Below are 16370 nucleotides of genomic sequence, written 5' to 3'. Positions count from 1 at the left end.
TTCCTAAAGTTTAAGGACACTTGTGTGAAATAACCTTGGCGATCAAATAGATAAAGCTTATCTAACTCCATAGCAACCTGCCAATCACCTCAGAAGGAGCGAGAAAGAGAGAGAGAAAGAGAGAGAGAGAGAGAGAGCACTCTCATTCACGTTACTCTCTCAGCCAGTTCAATCAATTAAGAAGAGGATGCCACATGAAATCATGGCCTCCGGGTCTTTTATACAGCAAAGATGCAACATATTTCTCCTCCCATTGAAAAACTGATGTCAACCTCTGACTAGCTGTCAATACTCAAGAACTGCACCCTCCTCTATCGTCAATAAATTGAATGTGCAATTCATCAGCCCGACTCTAGGAGACAGTATTTCTAATTAAAAAGGAGCTCGTAAACTCAACGTTTTACAGGCCCGGCTCAGCTTGTAAATACACTGTAAATAAGTTGTAGCGAGCGGCTTCATGGGCAAATGAAGGGCCTGGATTTGTGGTTTAACTCCTGTCGGTGCGCTCAAGGAACAGCTGGCTGATTGCAATTAACTTGATGTTTGTTTCAGTTTTGTGCTGCGTTTTGTTCTCTCTGGGGTTTAACACTATACCTATTCTATTCAGCTCTATTCTGCATTCGCTGCACAGTGCATGCTGCTCTGTGTTCTTCTTGAAGCTCGGTGGGTCACATCTGATTGGATTAGCAGTTTGGGAGGACACATTTGTCGGGCCAATTAGAGCACTCCCTGGCACAGATGGAACCCAGACATCTCCGGGGAGAACGCCGGGTCATATTTGGGTTCTAAAAAAGCATAACGCATACTGTAGAGTCTGCAAAAAAACAACACACCAGGTGTGTGTATATATTTGCGTGACTATCCCCCAGGCCTAAATAAGCCTGCTGTAAATAAGAAAGCATTCTGAGTCAACAGCCCTGGTTAAATATGTCTAAAATGATCACGGGGGCACGAGATGCTGTGTGTTTAAACTTGCACGCACACATATTCTTACCTGTTATAGTGTACTTTGCTTTGTCAAAGTGAAATGAAACCCCAGAGAATCACATCTCAATGGCAGCTGGACGTCCTAGTCCTGCAGAGAGAAACATGGAGGAGAAAGGGAGAGAGAGAAGGGTGCGGGTTATTCGAGCTCAGTGAACTGATGTCCCTGTCATTTCTCACAATAGAGACAGATAGACGTAATATGTAGTGAATGTGGGGTGCACTGTGAATAATGGCCCCCGCCGCATTGTGTGAATAGCCATAACCCACTCAAACACAAGAACCAGGCAGTTCACAAGCCACTTCCACTCGTGATTGCTTGTTTAGTGTTTGCGTGTGCGTACACATGGGTGTGTGTGTGTGCTCTGCCTCGTAATGACCCCTTAAGTGTCAGGGTATCAAAGTCTATAATGGTCTATCTCTGTGCTCGCTGGCAGTTTACAGCTAAAAAGCTCTCTCATGCCATGATAACTGGTTTATATGGGTGGCATTTTGCTGCCAAATGCCAGAGACACTTTTCAGAAAGGGAAATTGTTAGCTCTGTTACTAGAAATCGGAGTGGCAGTTATTCACAGTTAGAATGTCTCTTATATCTTTTTCTATCTGTGCCTTGTCTCCTTTCCCTATCTCCCTCTTCATCTCCCCCTGTTTTCCATCGCTATGTACTTTTTTTTTTTCTCCACAATATTCTCCTTCAGTTTTTGAGACACCCTCTCCGGCTCCCTTTTATCTCTCCAGCTCTCTCTTCACCCCCACCCTACTTCTCTTGAGGGGTAAACTTTGCAGCCTCATCTCATCAGGGTCAATCTCAGTGTGAGTGCGTGTATCGTGACTGACATTGGGTGTGTGTTTGTGTGTCTTCCTCTTGGCATGCAAACTGTAGTTGTGCTGTTTACTGGGAGGGCGAGTGAGGCCGAGGATACGGCGTATACAGTATATCTGTTTGGCCTTGAATTTTCTCCTCCACAGTCTTTGTCTGAGTGCTTTGCAGGATTTTCATAGGCACAGAAAAACAAGTGCAACCACATACTGTATTACCCACACACACACACACACACAGAGTGTCAGAGCCTGGACCTCTGTGGAGCTCTCAGGAGGTGGGGGCTGTGCAGTAATTGGGTCTATTAGCCAGTACAGGAGGCCATGAGCAATATCTATATGGTTGGGTGGGCAGAGACTGCCACAGAAGATGGATTCACTGTACTGTGTTTGTGTACATGCATGTGTTTGCATGTGAATGAGTGTATGTCATATGCAGGAGGATTGCCAGAAGTAACGGAGCATTGGCGAGAAATAAGTTAGGTGCTAAGTTCCCCCCTCCAATCTATGCAGCATCTTCAGTCATGTCTCGCTTGCTTCTCTCACAACACGCTATACATTATTCGCACGGGGCTGGTCAACAATGGAGGGATCAATGAATGAGGAATGGAGGAAGAGAGGTGGAAAAGGAACAGGTTTGGATGCGCAGGCTGAAGGAACAAGTTTGTAATAGGAGCGGAACTAGTCGGGGAATGAGCCTTTTCATTAGGACTCATTTACGTGAAGTGGAAAAGGGGAAAGAGGAGATTAAAGATGCAGCCGTTTGCAAAAGTCCATGCATACATCAGCGGTACACCGTCTCTTTGTTCCATCACCGAGGAGGAATTCTTCATTAAATCCTAATTTGTTCTCTTTTCTGCCGTCAGAAGGCGCAGGTCAACAGCTTTCCAGGGAACCGTCTGGAAAGCTGCAACTCAATGAAACAAAGTGTTTTATTTTGCCGGCTGACACACCAACCCAGTATCACTATAGGAATTACATTCATATTGGATGATTATGTCCAGTGTTAACATTCAGTGCCAACATAGTGTGCCCTTTAGCGAGGTGGAAAGTAAGGATATTAAAGTCGGGACGAAGATGGACGTATAAGCAAACCTTTATTTTTATAGATTGCAGCAATGCACTTCAGAAGGATTTATGATTAATGATTGTGTGCTGAGGTGGGTCACACAGATAGTGATGAAAAGATACAGCTTTTTATATTATAGACTATCATAGTCTGATTTTTTTTGCGCATTTGCTCAATAAAAAGGGAGTTCAGATTTATCTGACTGCTTATATTAATTGATGAAAAAGTAGCCATGAGCACTAATATAGAAGATTGAGGATGCGATACATCGAGTTGCATCGAGACTTGTTGTTCATTTGAATCATTAACAGGTGAATTGTGATAAAAACGTGAGGCCAGTGAAGTAGTGCTGCAACTAATGATTCATTTCATTGTCGATTGTTTTCTCAATTAATCTATTAGTTGTTTGGTCTGAAAAGTGTTTCCCAAAGCTCAAGATGACGTCCTCAAATGTCTTGTTTTGTCCACAACTCAAAGATATTCAGTTTACTGTCATAGAGGAGTAAAGAAACCAGAAAATATTCATATTTAAGAAGCTGGAATCAAAGAATTTGTACTGTTTTTTTTCTTAAAAAATTACTCAAAAATCATTGGCGTGTTGCAGCTCTAAAGCGAAGATTCACACCTCTAGTAGCATTTATTCTTTTAACACAATCTTTCCTTGACCTTAACCAAGTATTTTAGTTACTTAACAGCAGCCGTAACCATAGTTTCCATTGAATGTAATGCAGGATTTTTCAGAATCATCCCATGTCAACTTTTTTTTGCCTTCTGATGATAGAATTGAGAACTAAGGTGGAAAAACAGGACACAGCTCTGTCTCTAAATGTCTTTTTTTTGTTGCTGCTGCTGTGATCTTTTTGCTAACCATGTCAACATTTGAATAATGTCTATATTGATATCAACAAATCGGTCAATTTCCCTACTATAGCACATTTTTCAGCAGCCATAAGTAGCCGACTATACCATTTTGAGAGGAGGCTTACGATTTAACACCGTTTGAGTTCATAAGAGAAGATAGAAGCAAGCTTTTGATCAGATGAAGGTGTGCAGGCCCCTCTGAGAGCGACCAGCAGTGGAGCAAAGACGAGGACGACGGAGAGGTTTAGACAGGAAAATGCTTATAGCTTCCACCGCCGTAAGAGCGAGGGAGGGGCGCTGGCCGAGAGGGTTTATGGACGGCGAGCGGCTTAGCCTGCCGAACAATGGATGGACGTGATGAGGAGAAGAAAGAGTTTTTTTTTTAAAGTCTATGAGCACAATGTCTTCCTGAAAAAAACGTAAATATCGTCCACATGATAGATGCCTACCATTTTCTCACAGTAAAACAATGGTGTTTTCTATTATGAGAGCCAGTGGTTGTATTGATGTCCCGTGTCACCCCCCATTACTCATGAGCCTGCTGTATGTAATTACGATGACTCCACGGTATGCTTTTATGATGCTTTCTCATGTATATCCCTTTGTAATTATGCTTCAAACCACAGATTGTGCCATGAAACACCAGAACTGGTGTTGATGCCTGTTGGTGGAGATTTATGGCGCTTCCAAATGAAGCAACGCGTTGCCTTCCTTTTAAAGGGTGGAGTACCCTATATGTGCACGTTAAAACCACAATGCTCCCCCTGGGTTGAGACAGATTCGATATAAGCATGAAGAATATGGAGCAGTAGTGTAGATGGTGTACCCAGGCGTAAAATTAAAGACTCTTGTCTGCTGTATGTGCCCCACATAAATCTTTGAAAGAGAGAGAGAGAGAGAGAGAAAAAGAGAGGGGGGATCAGGAACGGAGGTGTACATGATGAAACAAAAAACTGTTTGATTTGTCCGCTGATTGTGAACCGCTGAACTGTACTCAACCCTGGATAATGAGATGTTTCAATACATGCGTGCACACACAAAGAAAAAGACCAACATACATCATTACACCCATAAAAAGAGCTTATATATAATAGTAATTGCCTGACATGGGTTTTACTCAAAGATTGGTTTTTAAAATACCAAATATCATTTATCAAAGGCTCGCTCCAGCACACCCTTATACTCTACAATAAAGGTCCTCGGCCTAGTTCCCTCTCATCTTGATACATGTGATGGATACCGTCTCATCTATCATACCGTCTGAGCGAGAGCCAATCAGGGGGTTCAAAACGCACGTAAGCACACCGCAGGAGAGCAGGAATACAATTTCTTACATGGTTAGAAAACAGACACGTGGTCCGCGTAAGTTATTGCTGCGGGCCCACGGGCCAGAGTGCTGCTCATCTGTCTTGTGTGTGACACTATCAGGCTCCCCTTGCAAAAACACAGAGGTGGTAAAATGGTTTTATTGCAAAATGTGAAAGATACGTCGGGGGACAAATTGACGGGTGCTGATACATGCCAAAGGGGCATGGTGCTTTTATCTCAAATGAGTTGTAACATCGTCTGCAGAAGCCGAACCACACGGCTTATTTTAGAGCCGCGCGTTTTTTAAGTAACCCTGGCAGATTTCAGCAGCGTGCTCACACAGAATTATTCACCAGCCAGTCAAAGGGGATTTAACCTTAGGCAGAGTTAGGTGGCCTATTTACACTTTAGACAACAGCTCGATAACATGAGGGGAAAAACACAAAACGCCGCACATGATGTAAACATACATTATCAAGCCATTGATCACTACTACATCTGTTAATATCTTTGTTCCATCAAGCATAACCATCTAGTCATCCTCGCCCCCTTCCTTCAGCCTATCACACTGCACCATCAACTAAGCTCCGGATCGATTCTCCCTGGCACATATTCTCACTCTGAAAGACTTGGAATGAAAATGCCATTCGATATCAATCAAGATCACAGCTGTGCCACTGAACAGGCACAATAAATGACAACATTTATTATTTTATTTTTTAATTCGCCATCAAATTGATCAGTGGCATCAGAGCGCTTTCAGCCTGGTTTATGCTGAAAGGAAGCAGATGAACAGGGAGTGGAAGATGTATGTAATGCAGTTAAAGTAAAAGCCCAGTAAGCAGGAAATTTAAGAGGGGCCTGGGGATGATGGTATTACAGCAGACGCTGATTGTGGACAATCTGCTGAAGAAGGGAAAGATATGGAAAATATCATCGGATGCAGTATGGTGGATATAAGAGGCGTGCAAACACTTGAAAAGCCGGGGGGGGAAGGAAATATTACAACAAATTAACAATCTGCAAAGAATTTGGTGGGCTATATGCAACTGTTGTTAGTTGAAGTAAACGGTACTCAAAACACAATGTCATCGCAGTCAAACCAGAATTCCCCTTCCATTGTCTCAATAAAACCCAGTCCTTTATTTGCAACACTGAATCCGTCCCTAAAACAATACTGCCTTTTTCAAATCCTGCTGCAGTTTCCTCCATTGATAAGAAACACTGTGTTATACCACAGCACTGGGAGATTTATGCCCCCAGCCCTGTGATGACCTCATTGTTCATCGCCCCATAATTCAAATCTGCTCCGCTGTGTTGCATCACATTGTGTATGACTCATTTCCAAGCACCCCGTTCTCTAAACAAGCGAGCACGCCATAGTGAACCTCGGAAAACAACACAGCAAAGAATTTCCCCATCAATACTGTGGTGACTGACTTAAGACATGCACATTATGCACGGCGCGCGCACACACACTCACACACGCAGCAACACGCTGTTTAAATGGACTGAACCGGGAAGGGGAGCGGAGGGGGTGAGTGCTATTGTAAATGATTTCCTGCGGAGACCAAAATAATCGGCAGACCTTGGAGTGAGCTTCTTACAATCACTCTGGCCTTGTACACTGATTCTCCATTCAGCTCCCTAATGGCACTGTGTGTGTCACTAAATATACAGCTGCAGGCAGTGTCTACGTGTGGCTCTGCGTGGGTGTGTGAGCTCATACGTGTGTGTGTGTGTTAGCATACAAGTGCAAACGTGTGTGAGAGAGAGACTTGTGGTAATTGATGTGTACCGCATTGATGTGTGTTCAGAGTGTCTGTGGGAAGGAATACATGCATGTGTGTGTGTGTGTTTTCTATTGAGTGATGACAGCTTTGATTGGGGCGCAGGGAGGTGAAGGGCACAGAGGAGAAGTGTGGACAGGAGATGTGTTGACTGAAAGAACAAGTGTTTTTTTTCTTTGTGAAAGAGGGATAAATACGACTGAATGAGTGAGAGGTTTCAAAATAACAATGCGCTGTGAATACAGTAGCTAGCATAGAAAGCAGCTGCTTAAACATGTTATTCAGAGACAAATCAAGCATTGATAGTAAAGGCCATCTGCAGGATAACAGAATAAGCCAGTAGACGTACACATAAACGTTGAGACTTTTTATTGTATCTCATGACTTGCAACATTTACAAATGTATTGTTAACTGTGCACAGCATGGTTTAAAGGGGACATATCATGCTTATTTTCAGGTTCATACTTGTGTTTGGGGTTTCTACTAGAACATGTTTACATGGTTTAATGTTGTAAAAACACATTATATTTCTCATACGGTCTGTCTGAATATACCTGTATGCGCCCTCTGTCTGAAATGCTCCGTTTTAGCGCCTGTCTCTTTAAGACCCTCTCCCGAAAAAGCCAAGTCTGCTCTAGTGTTGTCAAGAATATCAAAGTATTGAAACATATTGATAATGAACTGGTACCAGCTATGCTTTCTGCTCTCTCTTCTCTCCGACAGTGAGTTGACACACACACTATCTTTTAATAAAAATCTAAAATTGTATGCCCTCAAAGTTGTGTCAATTTTCCCGTGGTATCGAAAATGGCATCAAATATCGATATTTTTCGAGGTGTTTGAAATTACAGTTTTGTGACAGCACTAGTCTGCTCTGATTGGCTTGCGAGAAAAATATGGTGCCCCTTTGATAAGGTAGTTCTGAAGCCGTGGGCGGCATATTCTAATGAGCCTGCATGTGACATAGGAAGGGGAGCCAAATCAGAATGGCTTGTTGAATAATATGTTTTCTGATCCAGGCAGCCCACACAAAAGTGACTGGGTTGTCTTATGTCACAGTTTGTGGGTGGGTAGGCACTCCAAATACCCAAATGTATGCACTGAAAAAGTGAGTTTTTCATGATATGCCCTCTTTAAGTCAAAATTACATAGGCAGACTAAGATGAACAGTTTAAAAATCAATACAGCCATATTTCTGAGATTTATTTCCAAGAATAATTGTATAAAAATGGCATAAATGTACCCGTTCACAGCCTCCTCACTCCAGGAGTGCGCTGGCACTTCAGAATGGCACAATAATAACCTTCATCTTCACTTTATATGGCCCGCTTCAAAACTGTATTACAAGGTGTTTTGCAACCAATAAAGGCACAATAAATAAAAGTCAATGGTGACATAAAGCTGGACATGAAATATTCAGGGCTGCGTGAGAAACAAATTAAAGACTGCGACTGGTCAACTGGTCAAAGCAAAACCAATCAAAGTCTGTCTTTATAAGAAAAACATTATTGTACAATGTGACATTGATTTTACCCGCCTAAGCCTCTCAGATTGATCACTGCAAAGGAAAGGCAACGAGACTGTGAAGCACAAGCCATCAGTGTGTGTTTAGTGTTTCGATGACCAATTCATTTTATTCAATATTTGTTCTCTTTGGGACTAGACATCACCACATTGGCACAATAATGATGTCCTAATAGATGGCTGGTAATTTCAGAATTAATTTACACTGATTGATTTCTCAGCGATTTTCATGTGAGGTGGATCACAACCTGAGGCCCTTAGGCGTCTTCAACTTGGCAGTTACAAAACGCTGATTAAAAACAAGATGCTGTCAAACCTCTGTGAGGTTTGAGCCCTTTTCACCTTGTTCAACAATTTTTTTTTGCTACTCGTAGCTGTTTTTTATTATTATTAACTCTACAAAACACAAATATATTCAATTTACTATCAAATAAGCCCAAAAAAGCAGCATATTTTCAGAAATTAGAAGCTGGGAGTAGGTAATGTTTAGCATTTTTGCTTTAAGTATTACTTAATTAATCTAGAGCTGCAACGATTAATCGATTAGTTGTCAACTATTAAATTAATCACCAACTATTTCAATTATCGATTAATCGGTTTGAGTCATTTTTTAAGAAAAAAAAGTTCCAAAATCTCTGACTCCTGCTTCTTAAATGTGAATATGTTCTAGTTTCTTTACTCCTCTATGACAGTAAACTGAATATCTTTGAGTTGTGGACAAACCAAGACATTTGAGGACGTCATCTTGGAATTTGGGAAACACCGATCGACATTTTTCACCATTTTATAGACCAAACAACTAATCGATTAATCGAGAAAATAATCATCAGAATAATCGACAATGAAAATAATCGTCACTTGCAGCCCTAATTACTGTATTAGAATTATTATTATCAGACATTTGTGAAAAATTACCATCACGGTTTCCTAAAGGTGAAATCTTCGAAACACTTCAAAACCCAAATATATTCAATTTCACTATCAAATCAGCCCCAAAAAGCAGCATATTTAATTTAGAAGCTGGGACTAGGTAATGTTTTTTGCTTTAAGAATTACTTAATGAATCGCTTATCAAAGTACTGTTGATTAATTTTCTGTCAGTCCACTAATCTAAACTATCTGTTCCAGCTCTAATTATTAGATTTAATCCCATGCCAGTGGGCTACAGTGAACCATCTCTGGAACATCTTTCTTTTTTTTTGACCTGCACATTCATTCAGAGCCGTCGCTGATTTAGCATCACAGCGCTGCTAATGTTGTTTAATAGTATGATTACAACTCGCTGCTAAACAATGCAATAATCATTGAGCGGGATTACAACATGTATCACTTTCACAGCGATACACACAAACAGCCCAGTTAACAGACGGCGCGAGCAGTCAGTGAACATTTCCTCCGATCGGCCCCAAAATGCAGACAGATAATAGGCTGTGGTGGTTGGAGCAGAAAGCCTTCCAACAGTTCCATATTTAGGCAGAGTAAGACATCTATCTCTGGAGGGCTATTCTAGTCGAGGCCATAGGAGCAATGAGTCAGTGAATGCCCTGAGATCTGACAGCCAGTCGTCTGCTACTGGTTTTCCCCTTTCCTAAGCACACAGCTAATCAGGTAGCAAAGTAACTGCGCAGTCTGAACCTCTAATAGGGTTGAATGATATCGGAGGCAAGCTTCACACATTAAGAGAGGTGAACTGAGCCGATAGCTCCAGTCGATGGTGGAAAAAACGCATGAGAGCCAGGGTCATTCTTTGAGGGAAGGAGGAAGGATGTGTTAACACATGACCGAGTGCTTTAGGTGGATGAGGAAGACGGGCACGGATCTGGCCTCATTATTTCAATACGGGAGAGAGATGTCATCTAGCGCAGGAAAAGGCTTTTTGAATGAGGTTAAACTCGGCACACAAAGCAGGGTTTGAGACGGGGGATGTGAATCACCGTCGCATTAGGAAACCGTCAAAAATCAGCAGCTCTGCTTCCATAGAAACTTCCTATTATTATTGCAGCTTTAAGGTTTGTTTTGGTTTTTCCTCGCGGCTTAATCCACAAGAGTGACAATTTATTTATGCGGGAAGGTTGGTTGTCTCGGCGAGCACAATAAACACCACCTTCTGTTTATCTACAAGGCTCTCTGACACACAAACCTTTACCTCGCTGTGCATAAATTAACTAAATAGAGGAGTGGATCCCAGGAAGTGCAAATTCTTTAGGAAACGCTTGTTAAAATGGTTCTGGGGAAATCAGCCCTTAGGTTCTGTGTGCCCACTAAACAGAATTAATTGCACACGTGTTGACGTTGGACTCTCTTGTAACCCTTGACGATGGAAATAGAGACTGCAGCAACAAGCAGTCACACTTGTTCCAGAACTGATTATACGCCTGCTTGTCTTAATATACGAGTGTGTGTATATATGTGTCTGTTATTGTGGATCTCGTTGTCTGCCAAGTTATATTTTCATTATCTCGATGTTTAATATATGATCCCTTATTTAAATCCCAGGCTGCTCCCACTGCAGGGTCAGATATTTTTTTTGGAGACGTCCGAATCCAAACCAAATATTGTGTTACATCAACAGCTCTAAACAAAGAAAAGTCAGCCCTCGGTCAATCAGCCAGAACAATTCAAATTAGCCATCGTAATGCGCACCCTAGATCTCCCCCAACGAGGAGCTTTTTCCTTCTTGTGCATCATAACAAGCGAAATGAATCGGTGACCTAATTAAAGGAGGACATATAGACCTGCTGTCAGCAGAATGTTTGATTGCTGCTGTTGCACATTATGCAGCTTCAGGTGCTTTTGACGGCATCAGTGCTGTGTGGGTGTCATTGCTTAACGTGACCCAAGATGCTCTTTGACACACCGTGCGTTCATGGTGGGATGTCTGACAGACATCCCGTGGCTCTCCGGAGAGGCTATCCGAGCCTGTCAGAAAAAGTAAACACCCACTGTAGCAGATGTGCGTTTTGGACAGGAAAACACAAATACTATTGAGGCTACATTTTTCTCCACAAATAATCAACTTGTCAGATACCTACAACCACTGACTACAAACAATACAGCAAAACTACAAGATTGTTTTGGGGATCTTTAAAACAAATAACTATAATAAGAAAGTGTAGGATCACTTAGACGCAAACAGATGCACCGATAACAGATGACTTAGTGATATTCATCCCATCCACAAACATAATAATCTCCTTGGAGACAGGTCCGTGCTTTTAACAGATGCTGGCAAAATGGCAGCGAAGCAAATCTATGTCAGATTTCTCCAACACACACACACACACACACACATACACACACAGATAACTGCCTACACTGACCGTTTTCCCACCTGCTCAGGGGAGTCACTTTTCTTACCTGCAGCACCTGACGGATGAGTCAACACATTGTCAACCACTCCAGCCCTATAGTGCCTACAACAACCAGCCTTTATGTCACATGTTACTGAACATTGAGCTCTATACACACAGTTTGCACACTATATATTTGCTGGATGTTGAGAGTAGAGATTAAAAAAAAAGGGGGCCATGCAGCCTGGGGTGGATTAATGCACCGGCTGGTCTATGGGCTGCAGCCTAGGGGGCTCCGTGTTTGCAAGGGCCCCAGATTGGCCAGATTATTTTTAATTATTTAAATGTACTTCAGAGAAAAAAAGAACAACCTTGACCCCTATTGGCCCATAAGAAACATTTAAAAATGAAGCTTCGTCACTGCTACTGGACAGAATAGCGGCAATATGTCAGAAAGAAAATATGATCACGGGGCACAAAAAAAGCACAACGGCTGAAACACCACCGTGACCAAGATCTACTAAAGAAAATCCCTAAATTGCCAGATATTAGATATTTCAGGGCTTAGAGTGTGTCTCGATGTGTGTGTGCATGCTCTGCGAATGTGTACCTGTGGGCCGAGTAATATTCCTAGCACACTTTTACACATGACATGATGAGAAAAGGGCCCCGCACAAAGAGTATATAGCCTATAGGGGCTCCTGACCACCTTAATCCACCCCTGGGGGGGGCACCTATAAGCAGACGCAGACGGCAAATTAGAGACTATTGAGGGGTGCTTTGCTTTGCCAGATGTGTGCATTTATTTGTGAAGGCAGGCCACTTGTGATGAATCATATAATTCATCATCAGTATGGAGGCACAAAAAGAGGCTTACTGCACATCCATATGATCACACACACATCTGAAAGCGAGATGCTCTTTTCACTTTGGGTCAAGATCGAAGAACTGTGCAACCTTCAGTAGTTTTTTCAGCAGCACATCAAGGTCATCTGCCTCCTCTGTAAATAAGAGCCATAGCTTTCACTCATGGATCCGCATGATTGAGTATCCTGGTGGTGGTGGTGGGGGGGTGCACACTGGCTGGCCTGCCTGATACTCTCCTTTTCTTCCACAGGAGCTGGATTTTTTGCTCTGGATTTGAGACTGCAGCACAGACCGGCACAGTATATACACAATAAGCTAACTGCATTCCAATACACTCAAATGACAGCCATATAAAACAGGAGAAGGAGGAGGGGGGTTGTGGTGAAACACTCTAGTCTATCTGTCATCCATCATGCCAAAAGCTGTGTGATTTGTCACTGCACCCTGCAGTGAGGCAGATCCACGCGGCCACAGAATAATAATCATGTGTATACCCTGGCCTGGGATAATAGGATGGCATTGATTCTTTTGGAGGTATAATAGGTATCATATTACTTCGCCTTATAGCGACATCTCAGCATCCGAGCGACGCCCATCCAGCCACAAGTCGCTGCTGGACCATCACCATCATCTGGACAAATTATACGCAAACTATATATTACATCTCCGTCCATTAGGGCCAGTTAAAGTCCAATAATCGCAGGCCACATTCCCATGGGCATCCGTGAGAACCAAAGTCAGCACTGCTGGTCGTATATATAGCTTTCAGAGCAGGTCAGTGACGGTTGACACACGCACAGCCAAGAGCTTTAACCAGCGAAATCATCATCATGTGTGCGTGGAGAAAAGAGTGCAGGGTCTTTCTTACCGTCTCAGCAGGCGCAGCAGCAGCAGCAGCGGTATAGAGGCGCATATAGGCGGCTCCACATCCAGCGCACAGAGGAGTCAGGGATAATAAGCCTTTACTGCGCTCTCTCTCTCTCATCCAGTCCACAGAGCGTTGATGTTGGATGTTGGATAGAAATATATATATATATATATCTTCCTCCAGTCGATAAATAATGTCACTGCTTGGCTCCTCGGCTCTGTGGTTATATAGTTCTTGCTGAGAAAAAAAAAAAAAAAAAAAAAAAAAACGCGCATCAATGTTACCGAAAGAAAGAGAGGATGGAGATGGGGATAATAAACCAAATAGCTGCGTGCTTAGTATCCTGATGAGCGCTCAGGCTTTACCGCGTCCGTCCAAACGCACTGTGAGTCCAGAGGAGAGCTGGAGGAGGAGGAGGAGGACAGAGGCGTATCTCTCTCTCTCTCTCTCTCTCTCTCTCTCTCTCTCTCTATCCGTCTGTCTGTATCCTCCCTCCCTCCCTCTCTCGCTTTATCTTTCCCGGCTGCCTTTATGTTCTTACTGACTTCTGAACGAAGTCCACAGGCGCAGAGCAGAGAGAGCGCAGCGGAGCAGAGGACCGTGGTCAACACACACACACACACACACACACACAGAGAGAGAGAGAGAAAGAGAGAGAGAGAGAGAGAGGGGTCAGAAATGACAAACCAATTTGGAGGCGCGGTGGTGGATGCTCGGTTGATCGAGCGCAGCCCGGCGAAAAGGAGCGTTGCGTTGCGTTGCGGTGGAGGAGAGGAGAGGAGAGGAGGAGAGGAGAGGAGAGGAGAGGAGGGGGTGATGATTCCTGCCTGGGGGATGCAGAGAGAGAGAGAGAGAGAGAGAGAGATGGAGTTGGGGGTGTCTGGTGGAAAACGTGGAACTGGATCTGGCTCCTAAATCTCTGGAGCGAGGGCTCCACCTGCCGTGTGAAGACACACACAGGGGTTCCCAGAAACTTTTCACATGAGACTGTGATGGAAATGTTCATATCTGAGTAGGCAAAAGTTAACCATGTACCTTTAGAGAATCTCAGGGCCTCACAGTTAGTAGATCTTATCACCATAAGCATTAAAACAGTGACCCAGTGACAGTTTTATCTTCTGTGACTGTAAACAGCAGTTCTGAAGTACTTGTTATGTCTTGTGATGCTCTGTTGTCTGTTCTGTGCTGACGTAATGATAATGATTCACTTTACAATCTGTCTCTTCTGTTGTCTGTTCTGTGTTGACGTAATGATACACTTTCTATTTTTCTCTTCTTTGCACTTATCTGTGTGTTTTGTATTAGTATAAAGGCCTGACTGTTTTTGTGTTCGGGGCTCACTTGCCACAGCTCACTCAGGTCCATCTGCAGATGCTTTTCTTATTAATAGATGCTTTTTTATTAATATTACTTGAAAGACAAGTTGTGACCTTGGTTTGTGTCTTGTTTTAACAGAAACTGCCAGCACAAGACCCACCACCACCCTGGATGTGTATGACATTGACTCAAGAAGAAGCAACAACTCAGAGGTGCTTTTTGTTGTTAAACAGGTATGATTGCGTAATTGTGCCTTTTGGGTGTCAACTGTAATAGTTCCATTCATTGTCTTATTCTCAGCTAAATAAAAGGGGATAAAAAATAAAGTTACAGTCCTCATTAAAGGTCCCATATCATGCTCATTTTCAGGTTCATACTTGTATTTTGTGTTTCTACTAGAACATATTTACATGCTGTAATGTTAAAAAAAACTTTATTTTCCTCATACTGTTGGCCTGAATATGCCTGTATTTACCCTCTGTCTGAAACGCTCCGTTTTAGTGCATTTCGACGAAATTGTGACGAAATTGCAACAGAATTGCGTTTATAGGCAACAGTTTGGGTCCATGTTTACTTCCTGTCAGCTGATGTCATTTACATACACTGCAACCAGGAATAAACTGGGACACATTTGGAATGTTTACGTTTAAATCTGTGTAAAGGGTGTAAATATTGTATATTTGTGACATCACAAATGCACAGAAATCCTAACGGCTTGTTTCAAACGCTCAGTTTCTGAATACGGGCTGCGTGTATTTCTCTGTGGATTGAGCGTTTCAATACTTCTACAGTATTTATATACGACTTAGGCCTGCTTTATAATAAAAGAAACATGAAAATCTCACTTTTTTATAATATGGGACCTTTAAGGCTATACTTGCAACCTCCCGGAACCCATTCAATGACTTCTTATGGTCCCTGGACTCCAGTTTGGGGATAAGAAAGCCAGAAATAAAAAGGTGGACTGTAATAATTCAACCTAAAGCGATTTGAGTCTACTGTGGAAAATTACAAATTCATAGCAGCAATGGAAATTTTTGGCCTATTAGAATAAAAACCCACAATCTTACATATAAATTAGCCTCTTAATTGAATTTAAAAATATGTTGTGTTTCACCCCAGGCCATATGCGTAAATCAATGAATGCCTAATAAATAAATAAATATATAAATTAAATCAAAGTGTATAATATCCTTCCATGGCAACCTACTTCCAGGCATGCGTATTATGAGGTTCAGACTTAAGTCTTTGTGTGGAAACTTGATATTTTAATATTTATATAGTAGCATATTTAATAACTTATTCTTATGACATATATACTCACATTCTTTGACACATGTTTTTTCTATAATTTTTTAAAACAGCAGTGTGTAGAATTGGAGCAAATATGATTAAAAAAGGTTTATTTTTATAAAACGGTCACTATATCCTGACAGTATAGTGCATGAGACAGGTAATCTGAAAAAAGATCATGTGCCTCTGTGTCCTCTGGTGTCCTCCGGTGTCCTCCTGTGTCCTCCTAATGGCATCTGCAGGATTTCACAGACCAGAGGAAAACAACCATTCAGAGCTGATCTGGAGCCTGCTGTCTCTGAGCAGCTGTCAATCACTTGCGATCAAACGGTCAAACTACACAGCGCTGATCAAATATGTATCAATATTCTGTTACTGT

The 16370-nt window shown here is 42.3% G+C and overlaps 1 protein-coding gene across 13 annotated transcripts in view; it reads right to left on the bottom strand.

Moving 5' to 3' along the window:
• adgrl3.1 (adhesion G protein-coupled receptor L3.1) overlaps window positions 1-14174 on the bottom strand; it is a 135433-nt gene extending 121259 nt beyond the window's left edge. For 10 of the 13 annotated variants that reach the window (XM_037761955.1, XM_037761975.1, XM_037761965.1 and 7 more), the window contains exons 1-2: window positions 13382-14173; window positions 995-1075 (exon numbers count right to left, since the gene is read on the bottom strand). The gene's annotated coding sequence lies outside the window, so the exon portion shown is untranslated. Of the gene's footprint in view, window positions 1-994; window positions 1076-13381 lie in introns of all 13 variants that reach the window. The other 3 variants (XM_037761904.1, XM_037761926.1, XM_037761946.1) reach the window with 2 other exon arrangements.
• Between the last annotated feature and the right edge of the window lie 2196 nt (window positions 14175-16370).

This window comes from Sebastes umbrosus, chromosome 3, assembly GCF_015220745.1.
Source record: "Sebastes umbrosus isolate fSebUmb1 chromosome 3, fSebUmb1.pri, whole genome shotgun sequence".
NCBI lineage: Eukaryota > Metazoa > Chordata > Actinopteri > Perciformes > Sebastidae > Sebastes > Sebastes umbrosus.
Note: the sequence above shows the minus strand (reverse complement) of the source record. Positions and strands in the feature narration are given on the sequence as shown.